Below are 26,442 nucleotides of genomic sequence, written 5' to 3'. Positions count from 1 at the left end.
AAACAAACATGATATTTGCTTAAACACAGTTTGGATACATTAACTTAAAGACATATTGCTCTCTATTTTCTGTGCCTCCAAGACAGTTCTACTCATCTTTAAAGAGGCACCCATTCTTTACACGTTCAGTCCACACTCCTTCAATTTAAGTTGATCCGGGAGTCAATGTTTCTATTAAAATGGTGATGTCATGATTTATCCACCAGTGGACAATCTTATTTCCCTAGGTTCAGAATTCTTCTGATAGGAGTTTGTAGCCTCAAGTTCTGACCTCAAAGTTCTCTGGAACAGATTTCCCAAGGTTATGAGAAATCTCAGAACCAGATTAATGGCTGACTTCTAGAAAGGGAGTATAATGTCCTTTTATGTATATTGTTTAATTACCTAATTCCTGGATGATCAGATTTTTTGTTACCTTAATTCTCCTTTGTTCTTATTATTGTTTTATACTCATTTAAAATTTGTTTATATGTAGCATATTGCAGTGAATGTTTGTAAGCCATCTAAGTTGTTTTTGAAGTAGAAGATAAGCGGATGGGTGGATGGATGGATGAATACATACATACATAAAAAACAATAAATTTTAAAAATATGGGATTCATTGTTGTGATGGCATAGTCTGCAGCTATGTGTTTCTATATTTTGTGACTGGGAGCTGAGGAACCACTTAGAGATAATGAGAAGTGCGGGAGTTTCCCTTGATATTTCATTAGTGTAAAACCTGGGTTTTCTAGATCCACAAACATTTCTACCCAATATTGTGACAGTAGGATATTAAATCTCATTATAATGTAGGAAACATTTCTAAGTATATAGGAAAAAATGATGAATTATTGACAGGAATGTGTAGGAATGAAGTTAGTAATGTTTGGTTTTAATTTATTTCTTTTGTAGGAGCATTCCCAGATGAAAATCATTCTTATCCCCCACTGGCCTGTTATTTCTAATACTTTTCATATTAATAGTAGTAGCGTGTGTATGTACTAGTATGTGTGTATGTATGTTCCTTCTTAACATTCTGGCTGGTTAGGCAAATGCCAATTTAATAAAAGTTAAGGTTGTCATTCATTATATATTCATTCATATATTGAGATGCTGTGCCCAGTGCTAGGAATTTAAGGATACAGAAGTAATAGAATTTCACAATCTAGTATGCTCCCAGGTCCCTAACAACAAAAAAACCTTCCCCTTCAGCTGTTTGGAATGTGGATAAAATGGCTGGAGTTCTGCATCTATTTTAGATTATGAGACAGATTTACATGTTTGATTGTTGTTGTTAGATGCTGTTGAGTCAGTTCTAACTCATAACAACCCTATATACAACAGACTGAAATACCACCCAGTCCTGCGTCATCCTCACAATCATTGCTATGTTTGAGCTCATTGTTGCAGCCACTATGTCAATCCATCTTATCGAGGGCCTTCTTCTTTTTTGCTTACCCTCTATTTTACCAGGCATGATGTCCTTCTCCAAGGACTGGTCCCTCCTGATAACATGTCCAAAATCTCACCATCCTCATTTCCAGGGAGCACTCTGGCTGTACTTTTTCCAAGACAGTCTTGTTCATTCTTCTGGGGTTCCATACTGTATTCAATATTCTTAACAAACACCATAATTCAAATGCACCAATTCTTCAGCCTGCAGGCAAGAAAGATGGAAGAATGCTGGACTTCTGATGATTATATTTAAATCCTACAACCCTGTATAGACAGGATTTATTTCATGTAAAAGAAAAATATGAGGCAGGACCAAGATGGTGGAGTAGTCAGGTGCTTCCTGTGGTCCCTTTTACAACAAAGACTTGAAAAAAGAAGTGAATCAAATATATATGACAATCTAGGAGCTCTAAACACCAAAGACAAAATCGAGGAATCAGACTGAACAGCAGGGGAAGGGAGAGATGGTTCAGAGGCAGCGAAGAATTGCCAGACCTGATCTGGCCGGCACCAGCACCCTGCAGGCTGGATTGACTGGCACGAGCAGTGAGACAAGCAGTTGCACTTGGGATGCATTTCCACATCAGGAGAGACCGAGGGGTGGAGGATCTGCTCAAACCTCCAGAACCAGTGAGACACGGCGCTCAATCAGCAAAAGATGAGTACGAGCATCTAACGTACCACATGGATCGAAAAAAAAAATCCTTTTGGGAAGTACCTCTTTCCCATTTACCTGCCACCTCCCCTCTTTGCTCCAGGTCCCTGTCTGCTTCAACCATTGCTGCACTCCCTGGGCCTGAAGGAGGACGATCACGTGCCCTGAGCCATTCTCCCAGCTTTGGAGAGGGAACAAATTAACAAACAGGAAAAAATAATTGGCCAATTCCCCTAAGCCAAGAACTCAGGGCAGGCACAGCCCCTTTGCCTAGGCACAGGCATTTCAACAGTGTAGGCCCTCATTAGTACATTATTTTTTATATATATATATACCTGAAGCCTATTTTCATCTGTATCTGCTACAAGGGGGAGTGGCAGATTCATGACATTTGACACCACCTTTTTTTTTTTTTTTTTTTTTTACCTATTAAGCGGGGTCCTTCCCTACCCACATCAGGGGCCTGAGGACTGGTGGCTCCACCCACTCCACTGAGCCACCCAAGAAAGAAGTCCAAGAATAAGTGGTGACTCCCATTCCTGACAGAACTCTTCAAGAGAACAGGAAGGAGATCAGGCAAAATGCAGAAAAAAGCCAAGGAACACACATACAAAGCAACAGAGGAACTTAAGAAGGTATGGATTACACCTCAACATAAAGAAAGCAAAATCCTCACAACTGGACCAATGAGCAACATCATGATAAACGGAGAAAAGATTGAAGTTTCCAAGGATTTCTTTTTACTTGGATCCACAATCAGCACTCATAGAAGCAGCAGTCAAGAAACCAAATGATGCATTGCATTGGGCAAATCTGCTGCAAAGGACCTCTTTAAGTGTTGAAAAGTAAAGATGTCACCTTGAAGACTAAGGTGCGCCTGACCCAAGCTATGGTATTTTCAATCGCATCATATGCATGTGAAACCTGGACGATGAATAAGGAAGACTGAAGAGGAATTGATGCCTTTGAATTGTGGTGTTAGCGAAGAATATTGAATATACCATGGACTGCCAGAAAAACAAATAAATCTGTCTTGGAAGAAGTACAACCAGAATGCTCCTTAGAAGCAAGGATGGCGAAACTACGTCTTACATACTTTGGACATGTTATCAGGTCCTTTTCAGTGCCTGGAGAAGGACATCATGCTTGGCAAAGTACAGGGTTAGTGGAAAAGAGGAAGAGTCTCAACGAGGTGTATTGACACAGTGGCTGCAGCACTAAGCTCTAGCATAACAAAGATTTTAAGGATGGTGCAAAACCGGGCAGTGTTTTGTTCTGTTGTGCATAGGATCACTATGAGTTGGAACTGACTTGACAGCACCTAGCGACAACAACAAAGAAGGTTATACAAGAGCATAATGACAAATTTTACAGGCTGCAAGAATCTATAGAGAGACAGAATTAGACAACTAGATAGAAAGTCATAGGAGGAGAATTGAGGCAACAGAAGTCAGAATTAGTGAGATTGAAGATAAAGCACATGACACCAACTTATTTGAGGAAAAATCAGATAAAAGAATTAAAAAAAAAAAAAAAAAGAAGAAGAAACCCTAAGAATTATGTGGGACTTTATCAAGAGGAATAACCTATGAGTGATTGGAGTACCAGAATGGGGGAGGGAGGTAACAGAGAATACAGAGAGAATTGTTGAAGATTTGTTGGCGAAAACTTCCCCAATATCATGAAAAATGGGAAGTATCTATCCAAGAAGCTCACCAAACCCCACCTCAGTGCCGTAGGCAGCTGTGATAATCACTAGCAGCTTCTAGAAGTATCTGGGCATCCTTTTGTAAATCACTGACTTTGGTGTTGTAGATAGCTAAGCTTATTAGCAGTGGCTTTTCTGTAATTCTTGCATTTCTGGAGTTTTGGGAAGCCAGTAGCAACCTTCTTGACCTTTGCTTTACCAATCCTTTCAACATCTGTCTCTACGGCTCAATAATAAATCACTTTGTTATTTGAAATACTTCTAGTTATATCTGTTTTGTGGACTGCCCCTAACCAATAACAACACTTGACACCCAGAAGCATCTCCAAAGTAAAGAGCCATGTAAAGATGAAGACTTGTATTGGTTAGCTAACCTAGTGAGATATGAAGGCAGTAATGGCTTTATTATCAGTGGGAAATGGGATGGTAGTCCATAGGATACAGCAGCAAAGCTGTTAAACTATCACTTGTAGTTATCTGGAATAGAGTGCCTAACGGAAGCAAAATATGGAGAATCCCAATGACTTATGGAAAAGTAGGACAAAGTAGATGTGAGCACACATACTGTAGGGGAAGATGGATAGCTCTGAACACACTGAGATCAAAGAAATAAATGATAAGCTCAGGATTTTTAAATTCTTAGCTGCAGGCATGACCAGGAAACAAAAATATCTATGTCTGGTCTGAGATAATCCTTTGTCTCTAATAACCTCAGGACTGATGTATCAAATGATCAGACCCAAAGTTTGAGCCTGCAAGTTGCACAATTACAATGAAAGTTAAATTCACAACTTCATCAGGACTCTTCGGTGAAAGGTAGAAATCAGGATTCAACCAGAAAATGAGAAACTGTTCTGAGTATTTAAGATACATGGAATTAAAGCAGAGATTTGGTTCCAAATCCACTGTCAACAAGCCCATTCTAACTCATAACCACCCTATAGGGCAGAGTAGAACTGCTCCATAGGGTTTCCAAGGTTATTAAATCTTTATGGAAGCAGACTGCCACATCTTTCTCCCATGGAGAGGTTAGTAGGTTTGAACTGCCAACTTTTTGGTTGGCAGCTGAATGCTTTAACCACTGCGCCACCAAGGGGCTGAGAATTCAGTTAGGGTGACTGATATATGATCTTACCTGTGTAGTTGTGAAACTGCTTCAGGTTCAGGCCATCATCATTAGGGAGTAGCAATTGCACTCGTCTTTACAACTGGTCTCCCAGCATCAATATTTACCCCCCTTCAAAGTACATTTTAGAGCATTTCCCTGAAGTAGGTTTTCATGTGCACCATAACAAAATAAGGAAAACTGGCTAATTTTCAGTAGATCTGTGATCAAGTCCTAACTCATTGTGTGCTCATGGGCAAAGGGATCCTCTGAGTTAAAATTTGCCAGTAAAATCACTGAGTAGATCAGTGTGGGTTGGGTAGATTTCAAGCTCTGTGAGCCAGGGAATAGTCAAAGTGCTATGTGGAGTTATAAATGGATAAGTAGAGTTGCTCTGAGTGAGGGATGCGATGCTGTGGAGCCTTACCCACTCCACAGACTCAAACTTTTTGCCCTAACCCTCTGCCCACCTAGGAGCTTTCAAAGGGAGCTCCCCATAGCACATTTTGAAAATCATTAGGATAGAGGATTTTAAGGTCCACTCAACTCAAAATATTATTAATTTCCTCTAACTTTGTAAATAATTCTTACTGACTTCATATGATCTGCAAAAGTGAAATCAAACTTCTCAGCTTAGACATTCAGGGCTATTTATAAATTGGTTCTTGCCTGTCATTCCAGCTTTAGTCCTCTTCTTTCTCTTCATGGACCCTGTGCATCAGCAACTTTGTACTGCTGGGTCATGCTGAATGAATGAAGATATAACTGGAGAATGAGAACTCATTATACTTTACTTTTTCTAATGTAATACACTAAACACCCTGTTTCTATACAACTGCAGCCCTGATCACCTCCTTGGATCTTACGCATTCAAGATCTACTTCTTGATTTATTCATCAATTAATATAGTTTCATTGACAAATGAATCATTAGGATTGGATTGGATGCATGTAACAAGAAATTCTAAATATATTAGCAATACATAATGACTTATTTTCCTTTTTATTTTATTATTGTTATTTTTCTGTTGTTGAGCTTTAGGTGAAAATTTACAGCTCAAGGTAGTGTCTCATACAAAAATTAATACATGCATTGTTATGTGACCCTAGTTGCTATGCCCATAACGTGACCACACATTCCTCCTTTCCACCCAAGATTTCCCTTATCCATTCAACCAGCTCCTATCCCTTTCTGCCTCTCATCCAGATAGGAGCCGCCCATTTAGTCTCATAAAAAAAAAAAAAAAAAAAAAAATTCTTTTTTATCTACTAGAACTAAGAATCACACTCTTCATGAGTATGATTTTATGTCTTAAAGTCCAGTCTATTTTTCGTCTGAAGACTTGGCTTCAGGAATAGTTTTAGTTCTGGGTTGACAGAGAGTCTGGGGGGCCATGTCACTGGGGTTCCTTCAGTCTCAGACCATTAAGTCTGGTCTTTTTACTAGAATTTTAGCTCTGCACCCCGCTTTTCTCCTGCTCCATCAGGGACTCTCTGGTGTGTTCCCTGTCAGGGCAGTTGTTGGTGGTAACCAGGCACCATCTAGTTCTGGTCTCAGGCTGATGGAGTCTCTGGTTTATGTGGCCCTTTCTGTCTCTTGGGCTCATATTTACCTTGTGTCTTTGGTTTTCTTCATTCTCCTTTGCTCCAGGTGGGTTGGAACCAATTGATGCATCTTAGACAGCCACTTGCAAGCTTTTAAGACCCCAGGTGACACTCAGCAAAATGGGATGCAGAACATTTTCTTAATATACTTTGTTATGCCAATTGACCTAGATGTCACATGCAACCGTGGCCCCCAGATACCTGCCCCTGCTACTTTGTCCCTCGAAGTGTTTGATTGTATTCAGGAAACTTCTTAGCTTTTGGTTTAGTCCAGTTGTGCTGTCTTCCCCGTATTGTGTGTTGTCCTTCCCTTCACCTCTAAGTTAATTCTCATCTCCTATCTAGTTAGTGAACACCCCTCTCCCTCCCACCCTCATAACCATCAAAGAATGTTTTCTTCTGTGTTTAAACCTTTTCTTGAGTTTGTATAATAGTGGTCTTATACAATAATTGTTCTTTTGTGCCTGACTTATTTCACTCAGCATAATGCCTTCCAGATTCATTCATGTTATGGGATGTTTCGCGAATTCAGCGTTATTTAACATTTCATAGTATTCCATCATGTGACTATACCAAACTCATTTATCCATTTGTCCATTGATGTACACCTTGGTCGTTTCCATTTTTTTGCTATTGCTGCAGTGCTGCAGTGAACATGAGTGTGCATGTATCTACTCCTGTGACAGCTCTTATTTCTCTAGAATATATTCCAAGGAGTAGGATTGCTGGATAATACGGTACTTCTATTTCTAGCTTTTTAAGGAAGTGCCAAGTTGATTTCCAAAGTGGTTGTACGATTTTCATTCCGACCAACAGTGTATAAGTGTTCCAGTCTCTCCACAACCTCTCCAACATTTATTATTTTGTGTTTTTTGGATTAGTGCTAGCCTTGTTGAGTTGAGATGGTATCTCATTGTAGTTTTGATTTGCATTTCTCTAATGGCTAATGATTGTGAGCATTTCCTCATGTATCTGTTAGCTGCCTGAATGTCTTCTTTGGTGAAATGCCTGTTCATATCCTTTGACCATTTTTTAATTGGGTTATTTGTCTTTTTGTTGTTGAAGTTTGCAGTATTTTGTAGATTTTAGAGATTAGACCCTGACAGGATATGTCATACTCAAACATTTTTTCCCAGTCTGTAGGTTGACTTTTTATCCTTTTGGTGAAGTTGTTTGATGAGCATAAGTGTTTGATTTTTAGGAGCTCCCAGTTATCTATTTTCTCTCCTGGAGTTTGTGCATTGTTAGTAATGTTTTGTATACTGTTGTTGCCATGTATTAGGGCTCCCAGTGTTGTCCCTATTTTTTCTTCCATGATCTTTATAGTTTTAGATTTTATATTTAGGTCTTTGATCTATTTTGAATTAGTTTTTGCACCTGATCTGAGGTATGGGTCTTGTTTCATTTTTTTGCAGGTGGATATCCAGTTATGTCAGTGCCACTTGTTAAAAAGACTGTCTTTTCCCCATTTAACAGACTTTGGGCCTTTGTCAGGAAACCGTGCTAGCATAGTGGTTAAGTGCTACAGCTGTTAACCAAAGGGTTGGCAGTTTGAATCTGCCAGGTGCTCCTTGGAAACCCTGTGGGGCAGTTCTACTCTGTCCTGTAGGGTCGCTATGAGTCGGAATCGACTCAGCACTGCTGGGTTTGGTTTGGTTTGGTTTTGGGCTGCTCATAGGTGGGATGAATTTACATCTGGATTCTCAAATCTCTTCCATTGGTCTGTTTCTCTGATATTGTACGAGTACCAGGTTGTTTTGACTGCTGTTGTTGATTTTGTATTTGCTGAATTTTTCTTGTTTTTTATTTTGATGTGTAGCATTGTTAGTTTCCTTTGTGGTTACCTTAATATTTACTCCTATTTTTCTGAGTTTAAACCAATGTTTTATTTCTTTATATTGCCTTGACTTCCTCTCCATATGAAAGATCTATGACCATTTTTTTTAGTCTTTCTTTTTTGTTTTAATATTGTCTTCTTTTACATATCGATGTCTCTGTTTCCCTATTTTCGTGTTTTTCAGTGTTATAGCTTTATTTTTGTGACTTCCCTATCTGGGTTGATATCTGGTTGTTCCGTCCTGTGTTCTAGTCTTGGGTTGTTATCTGATGTTACTGATTATCTAACCAGAGGACTCCCTTTAGTATTTCTTGTAATTTTGGTTTTGTTTTTACAAATTCCCTAAACTTCTGTTTATCTGGAAATGTGCTAATTTCACCATCATTTTTGAGAGACAGCTTTGCTGGACATATAATTCTTAGCTAGCAATTTTTTTTTCAGTGCTTTATATATGCCATCCTATTGCCTTCTTGCCTGTGTGGTTTCTGCTGAGTATTTTTTTTTTTTTTTTTTTTTTTATGAGACTAAACGGGCGGCTCCTATCTGGATGAGAGGCAGAAAGGGATAGGAGCTGGTTGAATGGATAAGGGAAATCTTGGGTGGAAAGGAGGAATGTGTGGTCACGTTATGGGCATAGCAACTAGGGTCACATAACAATGCATGTATTAATTTTTGTATGAGACACTACCTTGAGCTGTAAATTTTCACCTAAAGCTCAACAACAGAAAAATAACAATAATAAAATAAAAAGGAAAATAAGTCATTATGTATTGCTAATATATTTAGAATTTCTTGTTACATGCATCCAATCCAATCCTAATGATTCATTTGTCAATGAAACTATATTAATTGATGAATAAATCAAGAAGTAGATCTTGAATGCGTAAGATCCAAGGAGGTGATCAGGGCTGCAGTTGTATAGAAACAGGGTGTTTAGTGTATTACATTAGAAAAAGTAAAGTATAATGAGTTCTCATTCTCCAGTTATATCTTCATTCATTCAGCATGACCCAGCAGTACAAAGTTGCTGATGCACAGGGTCCATGAAGAGAAAGAAGAGGACTAAAGCTGGAATGACAGGCAAGAACCAATTTATAAATAGCCCTGAATGTCTAAGCTGAGAAGTTTGATTTCACTTTTGCAGATCATATGAAGTCAGTAAGAATTATTTACAAAGTTAGAGGAAATTAATAATATTTTGAGTTGAGTGGACCTTAAAATCCTCTATCCTAATGATTTTCAAAATGTGCTATGGGGAGCTCCCTTTGAAAGCTCCTAGGTGGGCAGAGGGTTAGGGCAAAAAGTTTGAGTCTGTGGAGTGGGTAAGGCTCCACAGCATCGCATCCCTCACTCAGAGCAACTCTACTTATCCATTTATAACTCCACATAGCACTTTGACTATTCCCTGGCTCACAGAGCTTGAAATCTACCCAACCCACACTGATCTACTCAGTGATTTTACTGGCAAATTTTAACTCAGAGGATCCCTTTGCCCATGAGCACACAATGAGTTAGGACTTGATCACAGATCTACTGAAAATTAGCCAGTTTTCCTTATTTTGTTATGGTGCACATGAAAACCTACTTCAGGGAAATGCTCTAAAATGTACTTTGAAGGGGGGTAAATATTGATGCTGGGAGACCAGTTGTAAAGACGAGTGCAATTGCTACTCCCTAATGATGATGGCCTGAACCTGAAGCAGTTTCACAACTACACAGGTAAGATCATATATCAGTCACCCTAACTGAATTCTCAGCCCCTTGGTGGCGCAGTGGTTAAAGCATTCAGCTGCCAACCAAAAAGTTGGCAGTTCAAACCTACTAACCTCTCCATGGGAGAAAGATGTGGCAGTCTGCTTCCATAAAGATTTAATAACCTTGGAAACCCTATGGAGCAGTTCTACTCTGCCCTATAGGGTGGTTATGAGTTAGAATGGGCTTGTTGACAGTGGATTTGGAACCAAATCTCTGCTTTAATTCCATGTATCTTAAATACTCAGAACAGTTTCTCATTTTCTGGTTGAATCCTGATTTCTACCTTTCACCGAAGAGTCCTGATGAAGTTGTGAATTTAACTTTCATTGTAATTGTGCAACTTGCAGGCTCAAACTTTGGGTCTGATCATTTGATACATCAGTCCTGAGGTTATTAGAGACAAAGGATTATCTCAGACCAGACATAGATATTTTTGTTTCCTGGTCATGCCTGCAGCTAAGAATTTAAAAATCCTGAGCTTATCATTTATTTCTTTGATCTCAGTGTGTTCAGAGCTATCCATCTTCCCCTACAGTATGTGTGCTCACATCTACTTTGTCCTACTTTTCCATAAGTCATTGGGATTCTCCATATTTTGCTTCCGTTAGGCACTCTATTCCAGATAACTACAAGTGATAGTTTAACAGCTTTGCTGCTGTATCCTATGGACTACCATCCCATTTCCCACTGATAATAAAGCCATTACTGCCTTCATATCTCACTAGGTTAGCTAACCAATACAAGTCTTCATCTTTACATGGCTCTTTACTTTGGAGATGCTTCTGGGTGTCAAGTGTTGTTATTGGTTAGGGGCAGTCCACAAAACAGATATAACTAGAAGTATTTCAAATAACAAAGTGATTTATTATTGAGCCGTAGAGACAGATGTTGAAAGGATTGGTAAAGCAAAGGTCAAGAAGGTTGCTACTGGCTTCCCAAAACTCCAGAAATGCAAGAATTACAGAAAAGCCACTGCTAATAAGCTTAGCTATCTACAACACCAAAGTCAGTGATTTACAAAAGGATGCCCAGATACTTCTAGAAGCTGCTAGTGATTATCACAGCTGCCTACGGCACTGAGGTGGGTCATTCTCAGAAGGATGCATGGAAGCTACTGCCAAAGCGCCTCTCCTGTCTTCTGATGGTGCCCTTGTTTACTCAAAAAAGAGTAAGAAAATTACTGAGCATGAACACCTAATATATTCACAGGGCACACACAACTGACTACTGAAACTGAATTGATCATACAGGCAGTTCTTGCATGGTAATGAGGAGCCATAAAAATGACCATGCGAGCTAAAACCATGTAATACAATCTTGATAATCAATGGGAAAAATTACAATGCTTCCACGACCTTTAAAAACTGTTGTCAAAATATTTACCACCTCTTGGTAGATGGCATTCAAATTTACAACTCTAGTTCCCAAATCTCTCCTACTGTTCCTTATAAATGTAGGGAGAAATGGAAAAAGAGTAAAACTAATATTTATTTTGTACACTGTCATTTTTAAACATTAGAAATATTGAGAATTAAGATGTTTGTTTAAAAAAAAAATGAGAGTAGTTTGCAGAGTGCTTATTTTTTCTTATCATCATACATATTGCCATACTGAAAGAGCATCTTCTATGTCTTGGTGAATTGTTGTGCTCCTTTCTAAGTTTGGATTAGCTTCCAACATTTTATGTATTGCACTTTCAATGTTGTGAACTATCTCTTATAATTCCTTTAATGTTAAGTTTATTGCCCTTTACTTCCTCTAGGGCATCTTCACTCTTTTCATCATAAGCCTTTTATTTATTTATGTAAGTTCACCTTCACTAAATTCCTCTACTGATGTATCTTGTTGTGCTGTTGTTGTGTGCCATCGACTTGATTCCAATTCATAGCAACCCTGTCTAAAGTCTCTCAAATATTGGCATTGTCGACATTGCCATCATCAGGTATTTGTTCAATAACACCATTTATATTTGATTTGAATTTCACTTCCAGCATTATCACTTATCATTTATTCACTTCACTTTTATCTGTTGACTAATGCCCTCTTTCAGTTATCTACTTTTGTAAAATTTATCATTGGAGACAAGGAATCGACAAAACTATACATGCTTGCTCTCTGTTCATGCACTGAATAGCAAATGTATAGTATCTTGTCATCTATACACTATGAAAGAAGTGACATGGCTGATTGTGATGTGCGGCTGTTATTTACAGAATGATATGTGGACCAAAGAACTAGCAGCTAAGTTTGTGCTTTATGCAATTACTCACAGTTAATGTGCATTGAAACTGACACTTGAATCACATTGTTTGGTGGCTGATATTATCTAACTAAAATATGACAACAAAAATCCTTACATATGGGAACCTTCCAAAGCAAGGAAACTATCTCTACCTGGTGACCCATTGAGGTCAGAGATGTGAGGGAGGTAAGAGTTGTGAGGAAAAAGAAATGGTAACTTTAAAATTTTAAATATTGTCATGGATTGAATTGTGTCTCCAAAAAATATGTGTCAAATTGGCTAGGCCATGATTCCCAGTATTGTGTGGTTGTCCTTCATTTTGTGATCTAACGTAATTTTCCTGTGTGTTGTAAATCCTAGCTCTATGCCTGTGGTTATGATTCTATTTGAGAGTAAGCTGTCCATTATGTTAATGAGGCAAGATTAGAGGCAGTTATGTTAATGAGATAGGACACAATCTATAGGGTTAGGTTGTACCTTGAGTCAATCTCTTTTGAGATATAAAAGAGAGAACTGAGTAAAGAGAAGAGGGTCCTCATACCACCAAGAAAGTAGAGCCAGGAGCAGAGCGTGTTCTTTGAACATGGGGTCCCTGTGCTGAGAAGCTCCTAGACCAGGGGAAGATTGATGACCAGGACCTTTCCCTAGAGCTGACAGAGACGGAAACCTTCTCCTGGAGCTGAGGCCCTGAATTCAGGCTTCTAGCCTACTAGACTGTGAGAGAATAAATATCTGTTTGTTAAAGCCATCCACTTGTGATATTTCTGTTACAGCAGCACTAGATAATTAAGACAAATAAAAAGATGTCGATACCATTAAGTGATATAGAAATAAGTGGTAGAAAAGTTGGAAAAAAATAAGGAGATTGATTTTGAACCTCTTGAGTTTTAGGCACCTGTGGCTAATCATGTGGAAATGCCCAGCAGGCTGTCAAAATTGCAATCTATATGTCAAGGGATTTAGGAAACAGATAGGTACATTTCAATGCCGTCCACAAAGAGTTGGTAAGTAAGATTAGGAGATAAAAGTTGCTAAACTTAGAACTTTCCAAGAACTCATATTTATTTGTTGTGTGGAAGATGACACATCAAGAGAATGGTAACAATAACAGACATAAGAAATCCAGAAAATGAAATTTACATAGCAAAGGGAAGTAAGTTTTTAGAACAAAAGTAACAACAATAGCAAAAGGGAGGCAATGATGAGAAATGTTGTTGAAAAGTCAATTAAGATAATTCCTAAGCAAAAAGCTATTAGATCTCCAACTTTGAACGTCAGTGATGATTCTTTCAGAGAAACTGTCAATAAAATTCTGGAAGCTAAGAGAAGAAGGGAGTCCCAGGGTGGTGCACTTTGGCAAGCTGTTAATACACTAGCTGCTAACCAAAAGTTTGGTGGTTTGAGCCTAATCAGAGTTGCCTCAGAAGAAAGGTTAGTGATCTACTTCCAAAAAAAATCAGCCATTAAAAATTCTATGGAACATAGGTCTACTCTGACACACATGGGATCATCATAAGTCTAACCTGTTTTTTGTTTTTAGAAGGAAACTGGAAAAGTTTGAGAAGTGAGTGATTAATGAACAGCCGATAGCTAGCAAACGTGGACTATACTTTTGAAATGTTTCTTAGAGAAAAAAAAGGAGAACTTGATAATTCACACGGAGCGGAAAAAAAATCATAGTCCCTTTTCTTAGAAGAGTGTATGTTTAACTGAAGAGAAGAAGCTAGTACAGAAAAACTGAAGATAGAAATTGAGAAGATGAGCAGAGGGTTATACTTGAGAGAAGAAATCAAGTGTGACTTGGACATGAGTAAGGGCAATTCTTCCTGAGAAACAGAAAAGAGAGAAGAGATATCAAGTAAGAGTTTTTAGGTGAAGGAGGTAGAGCCTTCATTAGCATCTTTCTTCACTGTGAAGTTGAATGGTGAGATCTCTCCACTGAGACTAAGAGGCCAACATCAAGTTGAGAACTTGCAAAGAGCTGAAAATGTTTTACAATATTCACTATAGGAGCTGATAAAATATATATATAAATGAATTACCTAGTATTTGTTCACTCTCATTTGGTCGGTTAGATGATATGAATTTGACACATAGGTATGCTGAATTTTTATGGATTTTTTTTTTTCTATTTAATTTCTTATGTACTTGAGGATTGGAGTAGAGGAAAGGATTGATAGTATTTCTAGAGGGATAATGATATAGCTGGAGGTTAAGCAAGAAAATGATTCCAGTGTTAGAGAAAGCATCATTAAAAAGGATGTCTAGGTGAGAAGAGAAAACCAGGTTGGAAGAATTCAGGACATAGAGGAACTTTAGGAGAAGGTGATAGCAAAGATCAAGTTTAGTTAGGAGTGGGAAGCAATTCTGCATTGGAAAAAAATAGAAAAAGAATACATCTGTGCAAATGTTCACCAGTGTCAAATACTTTATCTTCAAGTTCAAATACATTATACATAATTATATTAATAAACTCTAGGGTGCCTCTTCAGCCCTGAATGTGTTTATTTCTTTTTCAGGGAATTATGTCAGACTACTGGAGTCTTGGTAGAAAAGCTGGCAGTTCGAATCCACCAGCTAGTCCTTGGAAGTACTATGGGCAGTTCTACTCTGCCCTGTAAGGTCACTATGAGTTGGAATCTACTCAGTGGCAATGGGTTTTTTTTTTTTTTTTTTATTGGATCTTCTGCCTTTTTCTTGGGAAGTATTTTTCTATGGAATTCAGTTCTGATATTAGTCAATATACTTTCATTTTTGTATCTTTTCTATCAAACAGATTTTTCCAGTCTTTAAAAAACAATACCAAAAATATATTATTGTGTGAAAAATGAGTTTTTTTTGTTTGTTTGTTTTGTTTTTTTAAGGTGGTAGAACCTAACAGCATGTGTGTTTTGGTGAATGAGATGGAAGAAACAAGTTACAAGTATTTTTCCTTCCACATGGTTATTTTCATTTGGATGTGTGGTGTTTGATAAACCATGAACTGGGGATGAGTCATATATGTTCATTTTGTGAGTTTGGCACATATGTACACACATCAGTTCTATCAAATACTCCATATTCAGTTAGATGGAGAAACCTAGCTTGGATTAAGCTTTAAGCTAAGGAGCATAAAGAGAAATTAATTCTTTTACATATAGGATCACAGTCCTAATTTGAGATCAACAAAATAACTTAGCTGGTAATCAGAATTAAATATTGAAGATCATTAACTAGGCTGCTGATGTATTCAAGATGGTGTAAATAAAGTCACAATCAACCTAAGCGTTTTGTATAATTTGTGAAGTTCTTATAACAGTAATTTGGCGGGGGCGGGTATTACTCTGTTCCCAGATTATAATCTTTGACCTAAGATGAAAAATTTTATCCATAGCACCCTGAGGGGGTAGTGAGAGAAGAAAAGATACACACAGTGAGGCGCAGCCCAAGAGACTCTAGACATAAACAGAAAATGGCTAAAGTAAAGGACAACAAATAAATGTATAAATGAATCGGTACATGCACAGTAGGAGTCCCTGGGTGGCACAAATGATTGCGTGCACAACTACTAGCCAAAACATTTGCAGTTTGAACCCACCTAGAGTTACTTCAGAAGACAGGCCTACCGATCTGCTTCTGAAAAGTCAATCTTGAAAACCCTATGGAGTAGTTCTACTCTTCCCACATGGGGTTGCCATGAGTCAAAATTGCCTCGATGGCAACTGACAACTTACTCTACGATGCTTTTGAAACCCCAAATGGTGTCTTTAAACTGCAAAGCTGATGAGCTGGTGAAGGGGTCTCAGGAGGACTAAAACTCAGTCGCAGTGGAGGGACTGGAAGTATTTACATTTCTGTGTACACCTTTAGATTGATTCCCAGATTCTCCTGATTTCCAGGCTTCGCTCCTCTAGCCTGTTCATGCTTCTGTCATTCCACCTGCAGATCTCTGTATCAAGGTTCTTCCTTTAAAGCTAAAAGCCTTCCTGCTCAAGGTTCAGTTTAAATTTCTTTGAAGGAGATAATGTAAGAAGAGCATGTTGCACATGCATATATATTAGATTTCAATACAATAGCTGGAATGAATCTTTTCTCTTTAATCACCGAGTATACATTCCCCTGAACTCATAGCATTTTATCTCCTCCAGTGATATATCTTTAAGTGTTGTGTTTTATTTTTATGAACATTTCACATATGTGTGTTTTGTCTTCCTAACCATGTTATTATAAAGCCTTGATGCTCAATTCTTTATATTCCATGACTTTTTATTTTACACCACAATGCACACTTATACATAGAATATATTGAAATAATTTTTGTGTAAACAAATATTTCCCATAGAAAATAGAATTTTACCAAAATGTATGGTTTATTGCCTTGCTATTTTACCTACAAAAGGCTTGTGTAATAAAGTCGCTGACTTCAAATTTCTGAGATGATGACAATCTGATTTTGTTATGTAGTGGTTCAAACAAAGTGCTGATCAGATTTAGCTGTCTCGAAGTGGGAGAAACAGACTGTTGACTCAGATGACATTACCTTACTTAAGACAATGGAGGAAAAGAGCAGCAAGAGCCAGGGCAAAAGCAACATACCTCTTCTCTTAAGCAGGGCTGTTGTCTATGTTGTTGCCTGCCTTCCCTTGCCCTGACTGTAGACATTTACGTTGTTTGAATTTTCTGCAATATAAGTTGGAACCATAGGAATAATTTCATTACTTTTGAACCTAAGTCACTTTCACACTTAATTCTTCATAAAAATATTTCCCGGGGTCTGAAAAGAATTACAGTTTCATGTGTTTGGACTGTTTTACAATAAAGAGGTAGAAAATAAAATTAACTGCAATGAAATAGTGTGTTACGCCTCACTTTAAAAATTATTAATTTTTTATTTCTTTTATTGAGCTAAAGTTTTGCCTCATGATCGCCCCTTAGAGGGTCCTGAATGTTTTTTCTCTGCCATGGAACTGAGTAGACTAGCATCTGGCATTCCTAGGTTAGGAAGTACAAATTGAATTGACTTTTCCATGGCTTCAGGCTGAGGTCGCTGGAGGGTCTTTTAATGGAGAGTTAAAAATTGAATATTCAGACCTTGCTTGTTAAAAGTTAACATCCACCTATAATCAGAGTCCATTTGTGCTTTGGCTTTGATAATTTTAGTGATGGTTTTATTATAAGCTCATTTTAGCAGACATCTGTATTCCAGAAGAAACAGTGCTTTCAGCAAATTCTGAGACGGAAAAGAATTGAGCAACATAAAAAATTGTGAGATCATATATGATAATAAGTAATCAACATTTGATGAACTTTGAAAAATGTCAATGCAACCATTAAAGAAATGCCTTATGTTCCTAATGGCGTATTCGAAGCACCAATATGATATTGGTGGCAGTCCACATACCACCAATATCATATTCCTGGGTGCTACAAAAGTAGATGAAAAGTATAAAATATGACACGTTCCCTCAAATAGCTTAATATCTATTTGAAGAGACAAAACAAGCAAATGGTATACGTATAAAATTTAGAGAGAGAGAGGTCATAGTAAGCTGCAGCATTTAAAACAAGATACTTTTTTGTTAAGACTTGAGGTGGTTAAGACTACATGGTGGCAAAGCAGGGAAGAGCCTGGTTTCATCGATGGGAAAAGCAAGGCCAATTGAGGCTGATGAAATAACATCAGCAAAGGCACAAACTTGAGGGTGAACATTGTATGTCAAAGGGCAGGGAGAACAGTAGCTGGAAACAAGAGTGAAGAGATAGATTTATGAAAGACTTAATAGAACTGAATACTGTATATGCTAGAGGCAATATTGTATATGTTCTTGGGCAGTAGAATTATATGATGACATCATTCTGCTGCAAAGATTAATCTGATTGGTGCATTACAATGACTGAAAAGGGAAAGAGGTGAGAGTTGGAGAAAACTGTTACAGTTCTCAGTTTTCTAACTCTGAAGTACTGCTGAGAAAAAGGAAATAGAGAGGAATGCATACATCAAAGACGTTTGGAAGAAAAACACAATGAACATTATGACTTAGTTGAAGAAAATAGAAATGAAAACACAGTCAGCAATATGCCAACCTTACAAATGACCAAATATCTCTAATGAGCAATAAAATGCTCAGTGTGTTTACTTAGCTCTGCCACCTTGACTGCTCAACAAATTTATTCATTAGAAGGTAACGTATCAATGTCAAGCCAGTATGTAGGAGACTAGCAAATAATAGGAAATAGTCTCATCTGACACTGCTCTCAGGCAGGGAAATGCATACCCATTATGCTTTACAGAATGCCCTTTTTGACTGCTAACCAGGGATCGGATCATTTTCATTATGATATAGAATATTTCCCAACTCCTACTTCTTGGGCAAAATCCCTTCCTTCTTTGAGTTTCATGCCACACTCCTGCCTTCCTCATAGCTATCATTCTCCAGTCTTCTATATTACTTTAAACAAATACTGAAGCATTGATGCCTTAGTCATTGCTACCTCTATACCCCAGAATCTGACACCTGGATTCATTTGTGGTGATTACATTGGAGGACGGATTGATGATACATTCAATATTATCCAGCCTCAAAATCCCTGGAAAATACATGGTTCCAGTGACATTTATCTCTATTTAAGCTACTGCCAGTGATCTGCCAGTTTGTCGTACTGTGGTGACTTACATGTTGCTGCGATGCTAGAAGCTATGCCTCCTGTATTTCAAATACCAGCAGTGTCATCCATGGTGGACAGGTTTCAGTGGAGATTCCAGACTACAACCAACTGGAAAGAAGGACCTGGTAATCTACTTCTAAAAAAAAAAAAAATGGCCAGTGAAAACCTTATGAATACCAGGAGAACATTGTTTGGTATAATGCCAGAAGATGAGCCCCTCAGGTTGGAAAGCACTCAGAATACCACTGGGGAAGAACTGCCTTCTCAAAGTAGAGTCAATTTTAATGATGCAGAGGGAGTAAAGATTTTAGGACCTTCATTTGCTGATGTGGCACAACTCAAAATGAGAAGAAACAGCTGTAAACATCCATTAATAGAAAGTGTAATGTATGAATCTAGGAAAATTGGAAGTTGCCAAAAAAGAAATGGAAGGTACAAAGATAGATATCCTAGGCATTAGTGAACTGAAAGGGACTGGTATTGGCCATTTTAAATCAGATAATCACATTGTCTATTATGCAAGGAACGGCAAATTGAAGAGGAATGACATCACATTCATCATCAAAAAAGAACATTCAAGGTCTATCCTGAATTAAAACACTGTCACTGATAGGATAATACACACCTACAAGGAAGACCAGTTAATATGACTATTATTCAAATTTACACACCAACCACTCAGACCAAAGATGAAGAAATTGAAGATTTTTACCAACTTCTACAGTCTGAAATTGATCAAACATACAATCAAGATACATTGATAATTACTGGTGATTGGAGTGCAAAAGATGGCAACAAGGAAGAAAGATTGGTAGTTGGAAAATATGGCATTGGTGATAGAAACAATGCCAGAAATCACATGATAGAGCTTTGTAAGCAATGACGTATTCATTGCAAATATCTTTTTTCAACAACATAAATGGCGACTGTACACATGAACTTCTCTGAATGGAATACAAAAGAATCAAATTGACTACCTCTGTGGAAAGAGATGACGGAGATGCTCAATATGATCAGTCAGGACAAGTCTAGGAACTGACTTAGGAAAAGACTATCAATTGCTTACATGCAAGTTCAAGTTCTGAACCTGAAGAAAATTAAAACAAGTCCACAAGAGCCACATATGACTTTAGTTTATCCCACCTGAATTTAAAGACCATCTCAAAAATAAATTTGGTTTGTTGAACTCTAATGACTGAAGACCAGGCAAGTTGTGGAATGACATCAAGGACATCATACATGAAGAAAGCAAAAGGTCATTAAAAAGATAGGAAAGAAAGAAAAGGACAAAAATAATTTCAGAAGAGACTCTGAAACTTGCTCTTCAAAGAGAGTAGCTAAAGAGAAGGAAAAAATGATGAAGTTAAATAGCTGAACAGAAGATTTCAAAGGTGGCTAGAGAAGACAAGCAAATTATTCTCATGAAAGGTGCAGAACTCTAATTGAGTTAGCAAACCAAAAGGGAAGAACAAAATAGGAATTTCTCAAGTTGAAAGAACTGAAGGAAAAATTCAAGACTTGAGTTGCAATATTGAAGGATTCTATGGGAAAAATGGAGCCCTGGTGGTGCAGTGGTTAAGAGCTTGGCTGCTAACCAAAAGGCCGACAGTTTGAATCCACCAACTGCTCCTTGAAAACCCTATGGGACAGTTCTACTCTGTCCTATTGGGTTTGCTATGAGTGGGAAACAACTCAGAATCAATGGGTTTTTTGAGTTTTATGGGCGAAATATTGAATGACATAGGAAGCATCAAAAGAAGATGGATGGAATACACAATCACTGTACTAAAAAGAATTGGCCGACATTCCATCATTTCAGAAGATAACATATGATCGAGAACTGATGGAACTGAAGGAAGAAATCCAAGGTGCTTTGAAAGAACTGGCAGAAAACAAGGATCCAGGAATTGACAGAATATCAATTGAGATGTTTCAACAAGCAGATGCAATGCAGGAAGCGCTCACTCCTCTATGCCAAGAAATTTGGAAGATAGCTACCTGACCAAACAACTGGAAGAAATCCATATTTGTGCCCATTCCAAAGAAAGGTGATTTGACAGAATGGGGAAATTATCAAACAATATCATTAACATCATAAGCAAGTAAAATTTTGCCGATGATAATTCAAAAACTGTTGCAGCAGTACATTGACAGGAAATTGCCAGAAATTCAAGCCCGATTCAGAAGAAGACGTGCAACAAGAGATATCATTGCTGATGCCAGAAGAATGAACAAATATACCTTGGAAGTACAGGTGGAATGATCCTTGAAAGTGAGGATGGGGAGACTTTGTCTCAGGTACTTTGGACATGTTGTCAGGAGGTACCAGTTGCTGGAGAAGGACATTATGCTTGGTAAGTAGAGGTTCAGTGAAAAAGAGGAAGAGCCTCAGCAAAATAGATTGACACAGTGGCTGCAACAATGGGCTCAAACATAGCAAGGATTGTGAGGATGGTACATGACCAGGTGGTGTTTTGTTCTGTTATACATAGGGTTGCTATGAGTCGGAACAAACTAGATGGCACCTGTCATGGATTGAACTGTGTTCCCCAAAAATATGTATCAACTTAGGCCATGATTCCCAGTATTGTGTGGTTGTCCTCCATTTTGTGATTGTAATTTTATGTTTAAGTGGATTAGGCTGGGATTCTAATACCCTTACTAAGGTCACATCCCTGATCCACCATAAAGGGAGTTTCCCTGGTTGTGGCCTTCACCACCTTTTATCTTACAAGATATAAAAGGAAAGGGAAATGAGCAGAAAGTGGGGAACCTCATAATACCAAGAAAGCAGTGCCAGGTGCAGAGCTCATCCTTTGGACCAGGGGCTCCTGTGTGGAGAAGTTCCTAGTCCAGGAGAAGACTGATGACAAGGAAGTTCCTACAGAGCCGACAGAGAGAGAAAGCCTTCCCTGGAGCTGATGCTCTAAATCTGGACTTGAAGCCTACTAGACTGTAAGAGGATAGATTTCTCTTTTTTAAAGTCATCCACTTGTGGTATTTCTGTTATAGCAATACTAGATGACCAAGACAGCACCTAACAACAACAGGCTACTGCTCCCCCTCTGAAATCTTACAATCCAATATGCTATTATAAAACCACAATTTCTCATTTTTTCAATGTATTTCAACAACTACACTCATCTAATGCCAATATTTTCCCCCATCAGCTGCTTTTTCCTTCATCAAAAACATTTCATAACCAACTTATACCCTCAACTCCCTTGCAGACATCCCATGACACCAACAAAGAAAAACTCCAGTCCTGAATTGGCATCGTATTCTGCCACCTTCCATTACCTATTTGAAAAGTATTATGAGAGAGTATCTATAATCTTTAATGTCAGCGGATTCCTCATATCCAAGAACATATCAAGGAAAAGTTAAGATAAATATTTTCTATTTTTAATATCTCTTCCTATTGACTGTAAAAAACCCAGTGCCGTCTGGGTTTTTTACAGTCAATAGGAAGAGATATTAAAAATAGAAAATATTTATCTTAACTTTCTCTTGATATGATTGACAGTAAGCAAAGCAAATTGTCAATGGCTAAAACTTGCCTAATTACAGGAAGCTCTGTATGTGTATGTTTGCTTGTAAATGTGTGTGTGTTCAAGGGAAGAATAAGGGCTAGTGAAAGAGGAATCAACTCGTTTATTTTACTACGAATCAAACCTTACACTTCCCCTTCAATTTCCTCTAACACATTTTACTTCTCAAGTTTCTTACCCAGTGTACCTCTGTTTTGTTAGGTGTCACTGAGTTGGTTTCAACTCACAGGGAACCTGTGTACAACAAGGAAACACTGCGCAGTCCTGTGCCATCCTCATAATTGTTGCTATGCTTGAGCCCATCATTGCAGCCACTGTGTCAGTCCATCTCATTGAGGGTCTTTCTATCTTTAATTGACCCTCTACCAAACATGATGTCCTTCTCCAGAGATTGGTCCTTCCTGATAACATGTAGGAAGTACAAGAGATGAAGTCTCGCCATCCCCTCTTCTAAGAAGCATTCCAGCTGTACTTCTTCCAAGACAGATTTGTTCATTCTTCTGGCAGTTCATGGTATGTTTAATATTCTTTGCCAACACCGTAATACAAAGGCGTTGGTTCTTCTTCAGTCTTCCTGGTTCATTGTCCAGCTTTTGCATGCATATAACACGACTGAAAATACCATGACTTGAGTCAGGTACGCCTTCATCCTCAAAGTGATATTTTTGTTTTTTTAACAGGTTAAAGAGGTCTTTTACATCAGGTTTGCTCTATATAGTAGTCATTTGATTTCTTGACTGCTGTTTCCATGGGAGCTGATTGTGAATCCAAATAAAATGAAATCCTTGACAAATTCAATATTTTCTCCATTTATCATGATGTTACTTATTGGTCCAGTGTGAGGATTTCTGTTTTCCTTATGTTGAGGTATAATTCATAATGAATGGTGTGGTCCTTGATTGCCATCAGTAAGTGCTTCAAGTGTTCTTCACTTTCAGCAAACAAGGTTGTGTGATCTGCATATCACAGGTTGTTAATTAGTCTTCCTCCAGTCCTGATGCCATTTTCTTCTTCATATAGCCTGGCTTCTCAGATTATTTGCTCAGCATACAGATTAAATAAGTATGGTGAAAGGATACAATCCTGACACATACCTTTCCTGATTTAAAACCATGAAGTATCCCCTTGTTCTGTTCGAACCACTGCCTCTTGGTCTATGTACAGGTTCCTCATTAGCACAATTTAGTGTTCTGGAATTCTCATTCTTCAAAATGTTATCAACAATTTGTTAGGATCCACACAGCCGAATGCCTTTGCATGATCAATGAAACACAGGTGAGCATCTTTCTGGTATTCTCTGTTTCAGCCAGGATCCATTTGACATCAGCAATGATATTCTTTATTCCATGTTCTCTTCTGAATCCAGCTTGATTTTTTTGGCAGTTCCCTGTCGATTTAGTGATGCAACCACTTTTCAATTATCTTCAGCAAAATTTTACTTAAGTGTAATATTAATGATATTGTTTGATAATTTCCAAATTCTGTTGCTCACCTTGCTTTTGAACGAGCACAAATATGGATCTCTTCCAGTTGGTTGGCATCTCTAGCTTTATACACTATCTGATCCTTTTTCCTCTAGAATAAAAGTCTCTAGAGCTTTGCCAGAATATGTGTTGCAATAAAAGCACTATAAAGAAATTTAATATCTTGAAAACTTTGCTCCCCTGTCCAGCAAAATATTAGGAAAATGAAAAATATAAGGATAGTTGTTATATCATGTGTGTGTATATTTGTTGTTATATATGTTTATACCTTTTATGGATTAAATCGTGTTCCCCAAAAATACGTGTTGTAAATCCTAACTTCTATACTCCTGTTAATAATACCATTAGAGAATGAGTTTTCTGTTATGTTAATGAGACAGGATTAGTGTAGGGTGTGTCTTTTGTTAATTTCTTACAAGAGATAAAAAGAGCAGATTAGGCAAGAAGAGTTGGGGGTAGAGAGATGCCAAGCCACAGGAAGATGGCTCAGGAACAGAAGCTCTAGAGAGACAAGGATCTTCTTGCAGAGCCGACAGAAAGAGAAAGCTTTCTCCTAGAGCTGGCACCCTAAAGTCGGATTTCCAGCCTCCTAAACTGTGAGAAAATAAATTTGTTTGTTAAAGCCACTCACCTGAGGTATTTCTAATATAGCAGCACTAGATAATTAATACAATACCCAACCAAAATATAAAGGTAGGAAAGGAACTTAAAATTGGATGTTACATCATATTTACACACTTCTCTCACATTCTGGAAACTACCATATTCTTTTACTTAAGAGAACCAAAATCCCAACAAGGTTCCTTAATTTTCTCATTACAAGGGATTAGCATACAAGTTTTCTTGACCTGAAAAGTAATCTTTAGCTGACAAATGAATGTGAGCAAATGAAAAACGGCAGTGTTTCCACTCTTATCCATTTCTTCTTCTAGTTGCTTCTGACGGAAAAAATATTTCAGCCTTCAAAAAACTATTGTTTTATATGTTAAGGAAAGCTTTAAATAATTAAGGTGCTTTCCTGAAGTGAGCATATATATAAATTTAAAATTTAAGACTAAACAATAAAGTATTCTCTTTGAATTAAAGAGAACTTGCTGAAATGATTCATTAGAACCTTAAAAATAATTCAAACTGCAAGAATATATACTAATGAAAATTCCTATATAGCTTGCAAATTAACTAGGAAAAATCTACAAAGACATAGGTATCAGTATAGGACTGCTGATGAATCATACAGATTCACTATTTTGCTATAAAAGTTCTTTAACACATGAAATCTACATGGTTGTATATGCTTTGTGTGTATAATTTGAGAACCTCATAAAGCCAGTAATTTCACATACGCGGGTTTTCCATTTTTCTAAGTATACCCTAGAATGCCCCAAGATATAAATTTATTGCAACAAAGTGTTACCAAAGGAAGTAAAATAATTTAAAATTGAAGACTGCTTTCCTGAAAATTCCAAAGCCCCACCAAATTCTGTCCCCTTGCACTTAGCTTAATGACTTCTGCCAAATAAAAACAGCTTCATGAAATGGTTCAAGGAGCAATTGAATAATATGAAGAAGTTTTGAATTTCATGGAGAGAAATATTATTTATTCTATAAAGAGTTATTTTAAAGAGAAGGGCCAATTCTTTTGTGTAGATTTATATTTTTTTACTTTTATTTTTATTAATATCTGAAGATAGCAAACAGATTGTCAAAAATTAGACTTTAAAGAGATTGTTAAATCTCTTGGCTAAAAGTAAGATAATGATGTACAGAGAGGCGTGTAATGAATTCCCTAAGTCAAACAATTTGTGGTTAAACTAGCTATGGACTAGGTCTTTCCCTTCCAGGAAAAAAAGGAAAAGATATTAATTGATGGTTTTAACCGGACACTGACTAAGCATAAATATACTCATTTTAGCAGCTGAGGTGACTGAAGTTCAGTTAGGTAATTGTCCAAAAAGTTATATGGTTATAAAGCAGCAGAAACAGACACAGCTAGGATCAGGGGCTCGGATGCCTTGAGGACCTTTCTTCCACCACCTCTTCTTTCTGCCCTTCTTTGTGACCTGACTTATTCTCTGGACTCGTCTTTCTCCACAAGATTGGAAGCATGGAGGGGATATCTAAGTCAATTGGCATGACAAAATCTATTAAGAAAACATTCTGCATCCCACTTTGGAGAGTGACGTCTGGGTCTTAACACTAGCAAGCGGCCATCTAAGGTGCATCAATTTGTCTCAACTTACCTGGAGCAAAGGAGAATAAAGAATACCAAGGACACAAGGTGATTACGAGCCCAAGAGACAGAAAAGGCCACATGAACCAGCGACTACATCATCATGAGACCAGAAGAACTAGATGATGCCCAGCTACAACCAATGACTGCCCTGACAGGGAACACAACAGAGTGCCCCTGAAGAAGCAG

At 37.7% G+C, this 26,442-nt stretch overlaps 1 pseudogene; it reads left to right on the top strand.

Moving 5' to 3' along the window:
• The first annotated feature begins 1,901 nt into the window (after window positions 1-1,901).
• LOC126061350 (DNA-directed RNA polymerase II subunit RPB11-a-like) overlaps window positions 1,902-26,442 on the top strand; it is a 71,345-nt pseudogene continuing 46,804 nt past the window's right edge.

This window comes from Elephas maximus, chromosome 18 (assembly GCF_024166365.1).
Source record: "Elephas maximus indicus isolate mEleMax1 chromosome 18, mEleMax1 primary haplotype, whole genome shotgun sequence".
NCBI classification, from domain to species: domain Eukaryota; kingdom Metazoa; phylum Chordata; class Mammalia; order Proboscidea; family Elephantidae; genus Elephas; species Elephas maximus.
Note: the sequence above shows the minus strand (reverse complement) of the source record. Positions and strands in the feature narration are given on the sequence as shown.